The following is a 14,312-nucleotide window of genomic DNA, read 5'->3' as shown; positions in this document are numbered from 1 at the left end:
TTGTGTGATTTATAATGATGAGTTTCATAATGGTTTGGGATGCGTGCTCATACAAGAGGGAAAAATTATGGTTTATGCTTTAAAGAAACTAAATAATCATGAAAGAAATTATCTGACTCATTATCTCGCTTTGGCAACAGTTGTGTTTACTTCATTGATACAATGCCACTATTTATATAATGAGCGACGTTATATCTATGAGGATCTCAAAAGTTAAAGGTATGTGTTAACTCGAAGGAGTGAAATTAAAGGGAATAGATTGAATTCCTTAAACAATGATGATGTGCTTATCGACTACCACCAGGAAAGGCTAATGTAGTGACTAATACGATAAAGTCTAAAGATATTATGTTCTGAGAGTTTTGAATACGTGATTGTCTTTAAAGAAAGAAGGTGCTCTCATTGTATAATTAAAGCTATAGTCTATGTTGCTAGATCAAGTAAAGGATCTTCAAAGAAAATATGAAAATTATTGTGCTAAGTTTGATGGATGCTTGTATTATAGAGGAAATAGTCGATATTAGAAGCATATATGAAAGTAGCTATCACCGAGTTTATTTCTAAATGCATGACATGTCAACAAGTTAAGGTAGAGCATCAAGTGTATTTTGGATTGTTGTAATTGATTTCCATTCGTTAGTGTGAACAGGAACAAATTACAATGAACTTTGTAATATGTAAAGATGATTTAAGATAATTTCAAAATAGTTGTCGATCGACAGAAGTCTTATTCAGACTTGAAAAAAAAGATCTTTTAGCAAGTTGATGCTAAATGTTTCTTAATGCATCGATTAAATCCTTCTCATGTTATCACACTGAAGGATATTAAGATTCATTCAGAATTTGACTTATGAAAAAGGACAACACTTATTAAAGTCAATTAGAGAAATCAAATGTTGAGGAAGCTAATTGAAAATAGTATAAGGCATGAAGAAAGCAATGTTCTCATTTATTTACATTCAGTACGTATTGAAAATTTGAGGGTGAATTTTTCTTAAAGGGAAAAATTGTAATATCCCAAATTTTGGGTAGTGACCAAAATATAAGTTTTGAAAGTTTAATTGCCAAAGTATAAATTTTAAAAAGTTAGGGACCAAAAGTATAATTTTAAAAGTTATATATTTTTGCCCGTAAATAAATAGTTAGTTCAAAAATTAAGGTTTTCGTGAGAATCATAATTTTGGTTCAGAATTTGTATTAAAAGCTATAAAGTAGTAAAGTCTGATAGGAAATCAGATAATTTGATCGAACCGAAATTTCACAAAAAATTTGAAGGATGATAGATAAAGGCTGAAAATATTATTTCCAAATTTTTGAATAGTGAAATTTAATGCGGATCAGTGAAACTGAAGTCGATTTTCCATATTTAGTCGAAATTGGAAAATTTAGTGACTAAATTGTAGTTTTCAAAAATTTGCAAGGGAAAAGGTGGAAAATGAATTTTTATTTGTTAATCTTTGACTTTGGAATATTAAAATGGAAGATATTCCAATGGCAATTTGAAATTTTCATATTTCATTAAGAGTAAAATGATAATTTCACATTAATTGAATTTTAAATTCAATTATATTAAGTTAAGACAAGTGTATTAAACTATAATTAAAGGAAAAATCAAGAAATTTTCAGCATCTTCATATTCTCAAAATGTAAACCACAATAGTTAGGTAAGGATTTTTTTTATTTCATTTAAGCTTATTCGATTGATTTTGGGATTAGCTATTAGATAGAGAATTAATCATCTTGAAATTCTTTATCATTTGGTATAATTGGTTCATAGAAATCATGCTTGGATGATGATATTGGTGATTAGGGTTTATGAAGAACATGTTTGATTTTGATGCTTCAAGGCTTGATTTTTATGTTATTGATGTTGTAGATTAATTCTAAAGCATGAGTGATAATTAAAATCAAGTGTAGAGACATATGTGAAATTTGACCATGACCTAGGATTTTGGGAAGTTTTTGATTTGATTAAATTATATTAGGGGTTCAATTGTAAAAGCTTTGAAATGTTGTTTAGATGTTGATTTCATGCTTGAATCAAGTTGAAAATCAATTAATTCTAAATCTAATCATTCGACCTTGAGGAAATAATTGGGGGGGAAATTATGAAAATTTTCCCTAAGCTTTGAAATGATGCTTGGAAGATTCTACAAGATTTAGAAAGCTATATAGACCAATTTGTAATTTTTTGAAAGTTGGGGACCTATTCAATAATTATGAAAAGTTAAGGGTTGAATGTGAAATTGTTAAATAGGTGACATACTAAGCTAGAATTTAATGTTAGAGTGTTAAACTTGATGTTAGAATGTGAAATTGAACCATTTTGGGAAGTTAGCAAAGTTTGAGAGCCAAATTTCAAATATGGGAAAGTTAGTGACATAAGTGAAAGTGATATAATTATTGAGGTATTGGGCTGGAATTAAATGCTGGAATTTTTAATTATGTAAATTAAAGCTTGAATTTAAGTTATAGGGCAAGGGATTAATTGGAGTAAAATTGAGAAGTTGAGATGAATTCGAAAAAAATTCATAATTAATGGTTAAAATGTGAAGTTTGAAAATTTTTGTGCCTTAGCGATGAATATGGATAAAAGGGGACTTGAATGGTCAATTGGAAGCTTTGAGATCAACATTTATGTTGTGAGAGAAATTAGCGCCAGAAGATTTTTAGGAATTCTTTTTGGGTAAACTATGCCAATAATCTTCTTTGTTTCCGGTCTGATCGACTTTGATTACCAATTTTTTTAATTAAGTATGCTTGGTCCCTAACGTTATCAATACATCCAATTTAGGTCCCTCAGCCGATAACTTTCGTTAACTCATTGACAGAAGTTTTAGTCGGTAATTAAAAAATAATAAAATAATAAAAAACCTATGTTGCTTCAAACGTTGACTATTCTTCTTCTTCCTACAACCCATTCTTATCAACAGTCTTCTTATTATTATTCTTTTTTCTTCCACATAGTAATTCTACCGAGTCCAGGGATGGATCACCTCATTACACTTGTTAAGTTCACCAAGAGACTCGTTCACCAACACATCTTCAACATCACCTTCGTCATTTCCACCGACGACTCCCATTCTAAAGCTCAAAAATCAACTCTCGATTCACTTCCAAGCTCCATTGATTCTGTTTTCCCTCAATCCCGTTAACTTAAACGATCTCTCTAGTGATTCGAAGATCGAAACAGTGATTTCTTTAACGGTGTCTCGTTCACTTCTTTACCTCCGTGACACTTTCAAGTCGCTGGTAGCAAAGGTAAACCTCATCGGTCTCTCACCGTACATGTTTTACCTATTGACGCTGATGGCGTTGTCTTTGTTTCTTCACTTACCGGAGCTCGAACAAATGGTTTCATGAGAGTACAGAGACATGTATGAACATGTGAGAGTACCAGGGTGCATACTGTAACACCCTCAACCCGTATCCGACCCGGATACAAGTCTGAGGTGTCACATTGACTTTTCAAATTTTAACTTTTAACGAAAACCAAGGAAATTTAAAGACTTTTTTTTAAATAACATTGTTACTGTACACGAGTTAACCAAAACAAGACAAAACTGATTAGAGCATTTGTAACTAACACTTTTCTTATATGCCAACACACTATACACTATCAAAATACATACTTTAACAATTACTTCTGATCTGATTTTCTAGCAGTGCTGTTGTTCTTCCCAATTCTTGATACCTACGTGTAAATCACTTACACGCTAAGTCACAGACTTAGTGAGGCAATAAACATATAATGTAACTTTAACTAGTAATCATACATAAACAATTACTACCATCATTTCACACAACTCACATACTTTTACATATAACAAGTACATACATACATATATGTCATTATCATTCATATCTCTTATCTCCTATTCCTATGATCTTTTATATCCATATCATATATCTTATAGATTTGTTATTATATCCTTATGTCAATCAATTATACTCATTCATATATACCTTATAACATATATATATCATGTTATGTAAAACATATATCTTATCGTAAATCAAATACACATAAGCAACTATATCATCATCTTCATTCTTATCACTATTATTGATTCCTTTTATCATATAATCTTATAATTACCATTTGTAGCATCATATATCATACATAAGATTTCATAAGGAAACAAACATATCATCATATCCAGTTTATTAATATTATCTCTTTATTAGCCCATGGTACACATGTGAGAACTATAGATACTTGAGTCTATTGAGGTTGTGCACCACTATGTTGTCACCACAGCTAGTATAAATGTCTCGAAGGACCTATCCAGAGGTCATAAAGATCCTCGGTAACTATCCAGAGGTCATAAAGATCCTCAGTAACTGTCCATAGGTCCTGAAGAACCTAGGTAAATTGTCCATATGTTCCTTAGAACATAGGTAAACCCTCGACTCTTGGCATGCCAACTATACCTCTAGCTCTCAATACACATAACATGGGCATTTTCACTTATACACTTTCATTTCTCTTATGATCACATATTACTTTTCTTCTGTCACATATCACATGTGCATATAGTCACATAGTTTACTTTCCTGTAATTCATGTCACTTTTCATATAAACACATGATTCATTTTCACGTATCACATATATTTTCTTTCATATAACTCATGTCTTGTGATCAGGTAAACACTTATCACATAAAATAACATGTCAAATCTATCACACCACTGATATAGTATTCTCATATATTCATGTAGTTCAGTATCACATATCATATGAATCATATAAATCATGTTATATATACTCATGCATACATAGAATTCACAAATCAAATAACATTTTACGAGTTACTTTTTACCATAGTAACTCCGTCACTGGCTTATCTCAAGCCAATGCTTATTCTATAACATAAGTACAATGAAATTGCACTCACCTTAGCCTTGCTTGCTTTGATTTGATTCTAATTCTTTAATTGTTCCGGAACAAGCTTTCATTCTATATCTATATAATAATAACACATTGATACATATCAATATACTAATTGATATATTCTAAGCTATCACTTTATAGGCTAGAAGAAAGTCATTTTCAACTTTTAATGAAGGCATGCATCGATGCACTACACCATGTATCGATGCATCCCTGGACATGTGCATCGATGCACTATCCATGCATCGGTGCATAACTCCTATTCGATGTTTACATTTTAAGCAGGTGCATCGATGCACTAATTGCATTCGATGTTCATTTATTTGAGAGTGCATCGATGCACATTGAAGATGCATCGATGTACACAACCCATAAATGATACTTTGAGCACGAAAATCCCTTCTTTATTCTCTCAACTTTTCATATTTCATCCATTTTTCTATTCTTAACTCTTATACACCTATTTAAACTAATCTATACTCATTTATTTCATCTTAAACCCTAAAATCCTATCATCCTTATGAGATTGAAGAATTATACCAACTTTGCAACATGATTTAATTACACATCTAACACTTCATATGTCTTAACTAGATTGATGACAAGTCAAATCCAACTTCCAAATCTAATTATCAACTCTATATCAAAATTTCATTCAAGAACTCCAAATATTTAATCTTCCCTAACTCTTTTATCTTTTGATTTTAAGATAACTTAAGATTTCCTTAAGCTTAGTTATCATCTAACGATCAAAACCCAAACTTTAAATTAACAAATAATCAACAGATCAGAAAGCTTACCTTTTCTTGGCTCTCTTTCACGTATGAAGAAGAATAAAGAAGAAAGCTCTGGAGAAATCTCTCATTTCCCACGTGTATATATCCTTACCATATCCCATTTTTTAATTCATTTCTTGGTCAAATGACCCTTTTACCCTTTAATACCTTTTATAATTACTAGCATCTTTAAGGTAATATTTCCAAATAAATCATTGAACTTTTCAACTATTCCATTTTAAATAACCAAATCCTGAAATATTACAATTTGGTCACTAACCCGGTATTGAGGATGTTACACATACCTATTCATGGGAAATAATTGCTCGACCCGACACAAGACCGGAAAAACGACGCATACAAGTGGCTTCTTCATCATGTATTGGAGGGAGAGTAAAGATGAAGAAAGAATTAATGAAGTAATGCTTGACTTGATTATAAAGCAATATAGTTGTTTTATACACAATATAACAACTCATAACTGCACTAACCAACTAACCAATTCTAACAGTTTAACAACCTCATAACTTCCTCTTAACAGCCTATGCCAACTTGCCACATCCAATGTGGCGTGGCATGGCATGCAGTACATGCTTGCTCATTATGCGAATATTCTTTATGCTTCTTCTCATCTTCAGAATTGATGAACACATATTCTAGAACAAAATTCTTCAAATGCAGTCCTGGCCAATGGCTTAGTGAATCCATCAGCTATTTGATGCATGGCTGAAACGTAGCTGACACATAGTTCATCAACAATAACTTTCTCACGTACAAAGTGGACATCTAGATCAACATTCTTGGATTGAGCATGATATACTGGATTCGCACTCATGGCCACAACACTGGTGTTGTTACACCAGATAACTGGCTTATGAACCTGATGAATGCCAAGATCATACATGAGTGCTTGAATCCATGTTATATCTACGGTTGTATCTGGTACACTCTTGTATTCGGCCTCCATTGTGGATCGAGAGACCATTCGTTGTTTCTTTGAACACCAAGTGACAAGCCACTTGCCAAAGAAGACCCCATATCCAGTGATAGAACACCTATCATCGATGCTTCCACCCCAGTCTGTATCAACAAAAACAGTTATGTCTGATCCATGAGCAACCGATATAAATAGAAGTCCAAAATTAAGAGTAGAGGCTAAATAACACAATATTCTTTTTACTGCAACAAAATGAGTTTCTCGTGGTGCATGCATGTGTTGAGCAACTTGGCTAACACTAAATGAGATGTCATGTCTTGTATGACAAATATACAAGAGCGAACCAATGATACTCTTGTATTCACTGGCATTCTGAATCAGTTGACCTTCTTCATGTGAGAGTTTAGGAGACACTACTATTGATGTTGCACAGTTTGTTGCATTCAACATCTCAGTCTTCTCCAATAGTTCTAAGATATATTTTCTTTGACTTAACATAACTGTGTTATTGAGATGTTTGGCCTTAATGCCTAGGAAGAAGCTTAATTCCCCGAGATCCTTTAGTGAAAAATGAGTCTGTAACATTGAAACAAACTCTTGTATAGTAGTAGGAGCTTGACCTGTAATGACTATATCGTCTACATATACAAGAACATAGATGTAGCCATCGCCAACATGCTTAATAAACAAAGATGTGTCTGCTCGAGACACTACAAATCCCATTTGTAACAAATTTTTCTTAAGCTTGACATGCCAATTGCGAGGTGTCTTTCGAAGGCCATAAAGTGCCTTTTTGAGCTTACATACAAGAGGTTTACCAAGATGATCAGTTTGCTCAAACCCAGGAGGTTGTTGCACGTATACCTCCTCACTTAGATCTCCATCGAGGAAAGCATTATTGATGTCAACATGTCGAAGCTCCCATCCATTAGACATTTATTAAATGTTGAAAATTGAACCACATGACTAAAAGTATCCTTGAAGTCATAGCTTGGAACTTGTGAGAAACCTTTGGCAACCAAACACGCTTTGTACCTATTTACTGATCCATCAGAGTTATGTTTAACCTGAAAGAGCCATTTGCATCCAACAACCACTCTATCTTTAGGAAGTCTGACCAATATTCATGTGTCATTATTAAGCAATGCATTATATTCATCATGAACTGCTGCAGCTAATTGGGGATACTGAAGGGCATCACTAATTATAGTAGGAGTATCATCATCTAGTACAGTTGAAAACAATTTATGCTTAAAGATCCCACATCGACTGTGTGTCATCATATGATGAACACGAGTCTAAGAAAAACTATTAACAACCTCAGAACTGAGTGGAACACTAGCATCAGGCTCAGAAACATTATCTTGCATACCACCATCTAGCATACTACCAGCTTCTACACCCACATCAACAACTTCATCAGGTACAATCTCTTCTGAATTAGTAGCATTAGAGGTATGCTGCAAAATATCATCAGAAACATGCTGAAATTCATCATTGACCACCTCAACCTTATTAGCGACTGCTGCATCATCAACTTCTTCATGCTTGTATTTGGTAACTGATGCGGGATTGATGTCATGTGTTTCTGACTGTTGCAATGATTCGAAGTAGCTACGGATTCAAACTAGAGTTAACTGCAGACTTCAACGTGGCACAAATTTCTTTCCCTGCAAATGAAAAAATAGATTCATTAAATATAACATGACAAGAGACATATACTCGTCCATCGGGTGCCAAGCATTGGAAACCTTTGTGTTGAAGGCTAACTCCCAGATAAGTGCACACTTGAGACCTGAAGGACAACTTATGCCTTTGAAACATTCTCAAGTGAGGGAAGCATTGGCAACCAAAAACCTTCATCATAGAATATTCAGGTTTTTTTCCAAACAGTTTTTCAAATGGTGACACATCTTGTAGCACCTTAGTAGACAAACGATTGATTAGGTACACTACAGAAATAACTGCATATGACCAGTACTTGATAGGTAAGGATGTCTGAGCTAATAGAACCAATGCAAGTTCGACAATATAACAGTGTTTTCTCTCTTCCACGCCGTTCTGTTCAAAGGTATGTGGGCATGTGAGTCTGTGCACAATCCCATCTCGAGCTAGAAACGATGAAATACTTCTAAATTTACCACCCCAATATGTCTGTAGTGCTTTGATAGTACTACCAAATTGATTAGCTATTAGTTTCTGAAATAACTGAAACGTTGGGTATGCCTCATCCTTATGTTTCAGCAAGTAGATCCAAGTATGGCGAGTAAATGCATCCATAAAAGAGATGTAAAATCTAAATCCATTTGAATATACATGTGGTGGCCCTCTAAACACAAGTTCAAATGAGGAAGCTACCATTGAATTTAATTCATTAAAGAGCAGTTTATGACTTTTTCCCAAATGACATGCAATATATTCTCTATTTACATTAGAGTGAAGTTTAAATCCTAGTTCAGAGGCTAGTTTTGCTAAAGTCGCAGCAGCTAGATGACCAAGATGCTGATGCCAAAGTTCATCCATTGAAGTTGATTCTACACTGGTATTTACTTGTGCAACATTAACCGCTAAGGGTTTATTATCCATAGCAAATGAGTATAGACCATCACTTTCTTCACCTTGGAGTAGCAACCTTCCAGTAGCTTCATCACGAACACAACATTGATTGGCATGAAACTCAATGAAAACATCATTATCCCTAGAAAACTTAGAAACTGAGAGTAAATTCTTGGTTATTTGTGGAACATGCAACAATGCATTCAAGAAAAGCACTCGTGAAGAGGTATTTACACGAGCATCAACAACTGAAATAACATTAAGAGGCATACCATTCCCAATTAAAAGTTTACATGGACCACGATACTCAGAAGCATTTAACAGTTTATTAGCATCTACTGTAACATGATGCGTAGCTCCTGTATCAACCACCCAAGGTTCAGATTGCATGGTAGCTGCATAGGCTTGTGGTTGATCACCTAGAGTTGAACCATTCTTTCGTTTGGCGCAACACTCACAACCATTATCTGCAGATGAAATTGTAAAGTTTCTAGAGGAAGAATTAGTTTTATATTCATATTGATACTGTCATTGATCACCATAGGTAACACACGAGAAGTCTTTATCATACCTATGCCAACATCGATCAACCAAGTGTCTAAATTTTCCACAAAGTTGACACTAAACCCTATATATGCCACGACCTCTACCACTAGCTCGAGGATTATAGGAATAGACAGACCCTAATAAGAAGTGCTAGTCACCAGTGAAGTATTTCGTACCTCGCCCTGTGTAACATTTGCACTCATAGGTAAGGTGTCAAGCTGATCATCAAAGCTCACCAATTACATTTCTGCATCAATTAGCATTATAGAAATGATGTCTAACGATAGAGTTTCCATAATGGATGTGATTTCCATGAAGGGTTTGTATTCTCGAGGAAGCCCTTTGAGGATGCTTGCAATTTATTCAACTTGTGGGATATTACTACCACAAGAAGCTAGAGCATCACATACCTCCTTCACATGAGTAAGGTAAGGTCGCATACTGTCACCACCTTTCTTTAAAGATTGAAGTTTATAGTTAAGACTCATAACGATTGTCGTTGAACGGTTGGCAAAGAAATGAAGCACTGTATTCCAGACAACTGCTTCCGTTTTAGTGCCAACGAATTGAGAAAGAAGATGAGGACTGATCGTGGATAGCAACCACGATGCAATGGCACTATATTGAGCCACAAAGTCTTTATATTCATCATTAACATGAACCGTGCCATCGTCATCAACCACAGTCTCCGGTGGAGTCACCGTCGCACCTGATAGTAACGCTCTAACCGATGGCTTCTAATGGTGAGCAGAATCTACTGCTTCCAAAGAAGAAAATTTATCTCGTATAGAACCACATTTACTTTCTTGTGAGTAAATGACTTCGAATTCATAGCAAACTCCATCAAAAATTGCTCAAGCAACAAAAGTCAATAATAGAGCCCTAAGATTAATGGCGATTGATACCATATTGGAAGAAGAGTAAAGATGAAGAAAGAATTAATGAAGTAATGTTTGACTTGATTACAAAGCAAGAGAGTTGTTTTATACACAATACAACAGCTCATAACTGCACTAACAAACTAACCAATTCTAACAACTTAACAACCTCCTAACTTCCTCTTAACAACCTCTGCCAACTTGGCACATCCAATGTGGCATGACATGCAGTACATGCTTGCTCATTTTGCTAATATCATGTAGAGAGGTATAAATTGGCTCAAGGGATCATGGTGAACAACTTCATGGAGTTGGAAGGAGGACCAATAAAGGCCTTGCAAGAGAGTAAGCCACCTGTTTACCCCATCGGTCCACTCGTTAATGCCGATTCGAGTCATGAATCATACGGTTCTGATTGTATGAAGTGGAAAAAGAGTGAAGAAGTAGTGTTGATGAACACGTGGATACTGTGATTTTTTTTAAAAAAAATTAACTGTCATGTAATATTTCTATTAATAGGTTAACGAATAATAAAGACTAAGGGACTTAAACTGGACGAATCGATAATGTTAGGGACCAAACATACTTAATTAAAAAACCAATGACCAAGGTCGATCAAACTGGAAACAAAGGAGACTATTGGCATAATTTACCCTTTATTTTTCTATTGTGTGCCTATATTAGTTAGATTCTAACATGTGGTTTGAAATGTTTATATTTTGTAAATGGTGTCCATTTAGATTATGATTGAAATCAATATCAAGCAATATTAAAGCCAGGGAGAAGCTTAAGGATGAATGTGAAATTCTAAGAAAGATTTTCAAGCTAAGGAAACCATGTGAGAGTATATTTAATTTGTATCTATGTTATCGTGCAAACATTGGCTTGCGATGAGCCAGTGATAAAATTATTATGGTAAGAAGTGGCTCTTAAATGTTATAGATTTTGTGATTCATGCATATATGTTCATTTAGTAAGCTAATATAATCAGTAAATAAGTTACGGATACAGATCAGTGAAATCTGACTAGATTTGTGAGTCGAGTAGTAATTTTATAAAATCATCATATATTCTACAGAAATGATTAGAGGATGATTATTAAACCATTAGACTCATATATCAGTATAGTTTTGTTTAAAACAATCAGATATTGATTTCAAGAAGTAAACAAAAAGATATGAATTTTTAATCAAGAATATATTAGAAAACAAGGCAACAAATTCTATTTAAAAACAACTTATGTAAGTCAGCTTTGAAAATTTATTATAAATTGTAAAAATTGAAATAGAATAAGTGCCTTATATGATTATATTTGTATTCAAGTCTAGTTTTCATTGGTATAAATAGAATGATTTTTAAGTGTGTAGATTAATACAAAATAATATTTCTTTGAAGGTAGTACAAATTGCCAGAGTATGAAATTTTGATAAATATCGTGATTGAAGCAAATTGAAAGCAAAGGATTATATTTAAAGCTTAGTGAGACTTATATTTTGACTTATAAATAAAGTGTCAAAGTGAGTGCATTTATTTATTCAAGTTATTTTTTATCGAGAAAGACTTGTGATAAGACAATCTTGAATGATTTTAAAAGAAAAGATTGAATCAAATTATGGAATATTTCCATAATGATTAACGAAATGATTTATGATTTATTTTGGATATGAAACATCCAATATGTTTTATATGATATATGTATTATAATTATGGATGGTTTCGGGTATGAACTGCCCAATGCACTTTTTTTGGTAAATGATATTGGAAAATGCTACTAATTGGAATGTTGAATTTATAAATGACATGAAATTAAAGTAAAAACCATTGTATGTTGCATTGAGAGTCGTATGTACAATTTGCATACCATGAGGTGAAGTGATTATGATTCTGTATCTGGTACATTTGGTACATTCTGTATAGCACCGTTGGTGCAAATGATATGATTGCACTTGGACTTGGAGTGCATTTTATGATTCTGATGATAGCATCATTAAGTCCTTATTGTGCACACTTGTCTTACTCACGTACCTTGAATTCTTATAAATATACATTAGGCTATGAACTTGATAGTAAAGCTATGAATCTAAAATAAATTATGAATATGGAAAAGTTCTGAATCTGAAAGTTCTGAAATGTATGTGAATGAAAAGAATATGGCATGATTGTTATGTCTAATACTAATTATCATGGTTTTGACAAAACCATAAGATGATGATTTTCAGACTTCTGAAGAGGATAAATGGTTCGAATAAAACAGTTTGGATATTTAATGATGTTATTTGAATTTAAGTTTGATGTTTAGATTGTTATGATATTTTTAAGTTTTATAAATAAATATATTGTTTGATTATATAAAGTCATGTTATATTTTATATCACCTTAGTTGTTTATAATGTCTCACTAAGTAAATATTTAATGTGTAATGATTTTCACGTGTAGGTAAAGAAGAGTAAGTGAAGTAAGGAGTGGAGTTTGGCATCAATCAACAAAGAATAATTACAGGTATCAGTAATGACATCCTACTATTTTAAAATTTTATAGATGACATGTATACAAATGAGAAATGTCTAAGATATATTATTATGAATATGAATATGAATCTTAAGTTTTGTATTTTAAATAAAAGTTATATTTTGTTAGCATAAAGAAATATTTTAAATTAGATAGTTTTTTAGGAAGCTTACTTTAAGATAAGTAACAATATAGAATTGTCCAGTTGCTGTCTTAAGCTGATATTGATTTGGATGTTTAAATATTATAATATGATTTTTCACGATTATATTTTTATATTAGAAGGATTAAATTGAATAAATTCTAAAGATTCAAAAGTGCATTGGTTTTCAACTATAGTATGTATGTAAATGATATCTTTGACTCGTATTCAAATCCATATAGAGTTAAGAGTATTACACTATTTTGGCATTTTCATTTTTTAGAGAGAGAACAAACATGATTCAAAACCACTAACGCCTCCATCATGTTAGTAACATCATCATCATTCACAACTGTGCTTGATGAAACACAAAACTCATTCAATATATGTTCTGTTTTAGTATTTTTCATTTCCAGACATTATACCAGCTCTAATAAGTTATAACCGTAGTTTTGTTTGTAGCCAATCATAGACACTGCTTGGTCTTGGTCATGCTTTCGATTTCCTCAAGCTCTTGAGCTTCTTCGATTGTATTTTCTTTGAAGATTAAATGGTTACCCCAAGTCCAAGATGGTGCCCACTGTTCACCTCTGTCCCGTTTTTGCCTCTCCACTTCAGCCTCTCGTTTCTCCTCACCTAATATTCCTCGTAAAACTTGCTGAAACCAGTGTTCTCTGTTTTTCCATTTCCATCCTAGCTAGAGAAAGTCACATGACAGTGAAGAAGGTAAAGGGCAAAGTCAAATCTTTGTTCTTTTACTTTATTTTTTTTAATTATTTTCTTTTTTTATATAAGAAATTTAATGATTAAAAATAGTTTAAGTGAGCCACGTCATAACGGCGTGAGGCAGAGTGATAAAATATTTTCGATCTATAAATTTGAGTGAGTAAATTAAAAATTTTGAAAGTGAAGTAAGTAAAATAGGAATTATATGAAAGTTTAATTATCAAATTTGTATTTTACTCTTACTTTGAGAGAATGAACTCCGTGGGTTGAAGCCCCAAAAATAGTTTCTTCAACCCTTTTTATATTGTCGAGCCCACTCGAAGGCTGAAACCCTCTCAAACTGACACT

At 33.0% G+C, this 14,312-nt stretch overlaps 1 pseudogene; it reads left to right on the top strand.

Moving 5' to 3' along the window:
- Window positions 1-2,876: 2,876 nt before the first annotated feature.
- Window positions 2,877-11,061, top strand: LOC120176363 (annotated as a pseudogene).
- The last annotated feature ends 3,251 nt before the right edge of the window (window positions 11,062-14,312 follow it).

This window comes from Hibiscus syriacus, unplaced genomic scaffold, assembly GCF_006381635.1.
Source record: "Hibiscus syriacus cultivar Baekdansim isolate YM2019G1 unplaced genomic scaffold, ASM638163v2 tig00112236_pilon, whole genome shotgun sequence".
NCBI lineage: Eukaryota > Viridiplantae > Streptophyta > Magnoliopsida > Malvales > Malvaceae > Hibiscus > Hibiscus syriacus.
Note: the sequence above shows the minus strand (reverse complement) of the source record. Positions and strands in the feature narration are given on the sequence as shown.